The sequence below is a fragment of the Microtus ochrogaster genome, chromosome 2 (assembly GCF_000317375.1).
Source record: "Microtus ochrogaster isolate Prairie Vole_2 chromosome 2, MicOch1.0, whole genome shotgun sequence".
NCBI lineage: Eukaryota > Metazoa > Chordata > Mammalia > Rodentia > Cricetidae > Microtus > Microtus ochrogaster.
In genome coordinates this window covers 2032035-2035782 of record NC_022010.1, presented here as the reverse complement: position 1 = coordinate 2035782, position 3748 = coordinate 2032035, and positions in this window count along the sequence as shown.

The window sequence follows — 3748 nt, the reverse complement described above, 5'->3', positions numbered from 1 at the left end:
CACACATGGAAATAATATTCCCCAACACACCTCACTATCAGCACTCACATACATGTACAGAGTAAAGACTGTGAGAAGTGACAGTCTTCGCTGGTGTCGGGGGCGACAGCAAGCCTGATCCATTGGCCAGTATGTAATCTCATAAACATGTCCCACCGTGGCTGAATGTTGCCTCTTTGCAAGAGAACCTGGAAACTTTTCTTCTTAAAAGACTTTTAAAATGTTTATTGTGAGGGTGACACCATGTGGGGGTGCCTGAATGTGGGGGTCAGAGGACAACTTTGTACAGTCATTTCTCCCCTTACTCATGTGAGTTCCAGACCCAGGTCTTCAGATGTGTACAGCAATCCCCTTTTCCTGCTAAGCCATCTTGCTAATTTTTTGTCTGTTTGTTAAATTTGCATGATTGTTAACCTCAAATGTCAACTTGATAGACCTTGAATCACCTGGGAGATGGGCCTTCATTAGGTTGAGATGGGCAAACCTGCCCGCTGTGGGCAGCGCCATTCCCTTGTGTGGCATCCTGGACTGAATACAAAGGAGAAAGTGTACTGAACACAAGCCTTCCTTGCTCTTTCTTGAGTGTGAATGTGATGTGAGCATCCGTTTCACAGTCCTGCTGCCATGGCCCCCTCCAGTATGGACCACACCCTAGAACCATGAGCCAGGACCAACCCTTTCTCTAAGAAGTCACTTTGTTAGCTGTTAGATCACAGAAACAGAGAGAGGCTAGGACAAGAGGTGTCTTGCAATTTGTAAATGTTGAATGCTTGAAACTTTCCCTGAAGACTGCATACAAGCCTCTGGTGCTGAGTTCCCACAGTGCCTGCCCTTTTCCCACAGATGCCCTGCATCCCATGTGCTGAGTGAGGGGTGGAACTCTGAAGGCTTCCCCCTGAAGCTTTTCAGAGTTTAGAAGTATCTGGAAAGTGAGACCTCTTCTGCTGGGGTATGGAAGAGGCTGAGGACGGGAGAGTCTGTCCCCATTGGGAAGCCTGTGGTGCTCTCCCTGTCTGCTCAGCTCTGGACTCAGATGGTTCAGAAAGACAAGACTCCTAAACTAGAAGTGGCAGCACTCACACTTCAGTTCAGCCCTGAGGCTGTTCAGGGAGATATCCAGGAGCTTCAGGCCAGTTCAAGTTCCACAGGAAGACCTTGGCTCAAAAATGAATAAATAAAAAGACTAAATGCTGACATTACTTTCTTATTGCTCCTTCTAGAGCCAATACAGATCAATCTGCATTGACGTAACTGTGCTTCGTCTGTACAGCCAGCATGGAACAACCGGGCACCAGCTGTTCAATAATTTACAGATGTGTGGTGCCCGTTGAGGAGAGGTGTTCCTGGAAGCCAGGAATTAACCTTGACTGTCTTTCTTTAGGAGCTGTCTTTCTTGTTTTTTTTTGTTGTTGTTGTTGTTGTTTTGTTTGGGTTTTTTGAGACAGTGTCTCTCATTGGCCTGGAGTTTTTTGATTAGGTTAGACTGTCTGTCACACCCCAGGGTTCTGTCTCCATTTCCCCCTAGCTGGGATAGATGCATGCCACTATCCCTGGGAGATGGGTTCTAGGATCAAAGCCAACACTCTGCCTGCTGAGCAAACTCCCCAGTCCAAGTTCAATGGCGTCAACTTTACCCCAACAGGATTCAGAAATGGAAGCTGTGCTTGGAGCAGTCTGTTTCCATAAGAAGGTCTCAGGGGAATGAGTGTGTCATCAAGACAAGATCTGTTGCATACAAGAGCTAACTCTTATTTCAGGTTTGGCTCTGGGCTGACTCTTTGGAGACTGGAACCTAATCCCCGCTCATTTGGTTTCCTCTATGGGAGATCTTGGGGCACCCACCCTGATCCTAACATGCCAACCAGTTTGATGTTGCTGTAGCAAAATGACCAAAGTTGAACGCTGTGTAAATAATAGACGGTGTTTGGTTCTGTTTGGGAGGCTGGCAGTCCATGATCAGGCAGCCTTTCGTGTCTGACTTCTGCTGAGAGATCCTGGACTTCACCAAAGTGTGTATCACTGCAGGAACATGAACAAGAGGTCAGTACAATATTACAGGACAACATTGAAAGCCAGAAAGATGGGGGGGGGCAGGAATGTTCCTTTTATGACACACAGCTCTCACAGGAACTAACAGAAGTCGCTGGAGACCTACATTAAACCTTTCTGAGGTCATCAACCACAGTGACCCAGTCACCTTCTACTTCACCCACCACAATTCCTGTCCCCCTTTAACACTGTCACCTCAGATACCTAGCAGTCAGCATATGCCACTTGCCCAAAGCTAGCCCAACACATCTAAGGGACGCAGAACCACCAGACCACGTCAGTTCATTCTGTCATCACCATGTGAGAATACCACAGCACACGCCATACCAGAAAAGGTCTGGTGGCAAGTGGCCCACGGTTCTAGGGGGGGGGGGGTGTGGCTGGGCTCACCTCATCCATACTCAGTGAAGTAGAAAACAGCAGACGGAAAGAGGGTCTGGGTTGCAAACCTCAAGACCGACTCCAGGGAGGCCGTCCTCTTAAAGATTCCATGAGGTTCCGAGACAGTTCCATCTGCTTGGAACCAAGTCTGGGCTTTCCACTATCAGCCCGTAGCACAGTGACCCAGTAAGAGTCACGCGGATGTGAAGCAGGCTGACCCAGTGACAGGCTTTGCCGAGAGCTTCTGAGTAATTCACTTACTCCAGCATCTGGAAGCAGGTCCTCACCGCCCACTTGTCTGGCCCCACAATTTACGCCATAAGCAGGAAGTTCAAATGCTAAATGGATGTCAGCAGTGCATTATTGGATTAGCGGGGGTGATCTTGACCATTCTTGGAACGTGTTCGTTTTGGAACACCTGCCTGTGGCTCTGTTTTCTGGACTGAATGCCCCTGGTGTCCATGCCAACCAGACAAACGCTACCGTTCAGGGTGAGACCCTTTTGGAAAGTGCAATATCATCTAGAATGCTGGGTGCTGACTTCTTTTGGTGGTTCCCAAAGTGCAGGTGCCCATTCATTTGGGGACCCTTGAGAGAAGTGGTCTCAACTTATTTTTATCTCCTGTTAGTTACTTCCCTCATTCTTACGACCAAATATCTAGCTCCGTGACTGCAATCCACCAGGAGTCCGAGGCTGGTCAGGTGCCACCTATGATCAGGAGTTATGGTGCTCAGCTCAGTTTTCCCTTTTTATTCAGCCTGGATCCGCAGGCCAGAGAATGGTGCTTCCCACACTCAAGGTGGTTCTTCCTACCTCAGTTAAATATATCCAAAACCTTCACAGACTGGCCCAGATGTGTCTCCTAGGAGATTCCAAATCCTGTCAACTCGATGGTGACATTACCCATTGTTGAATTTGTAAAAACTGCTCACAAGAGGAAGATGCCATGCGACCGAGCTCAGGTGGAGTGGTTTTTATTGGGGGAAAGTGAACGGGAAAAAGAGGGGAGAAGGGAGACCAGCCACTGGGGACAGGAGTAGCAAAAGAGAAGAGAGGAGGGAAGGAGGGAGGGAGGAAGGGAGGGAGGGAGGAAGGGAGGGAGTGAGGGAGTGATAGGAGGTGGGCAGGGCCCTTTTTAAAGGGAACATAGTGAATGTGCATAGGTGGCTACATCTCTTAGTGGCTACACCTGAGGATATACACCCAAGATCAGGCCAGTAGAGATGCCTGAATACTAACACTCATATCTCTCTCTCTCTCTCTCTCTCTCTCTCTCTCTCTCTCTCTCTCTCTCTCTCTCTCTCTCTCTCTCTCTCT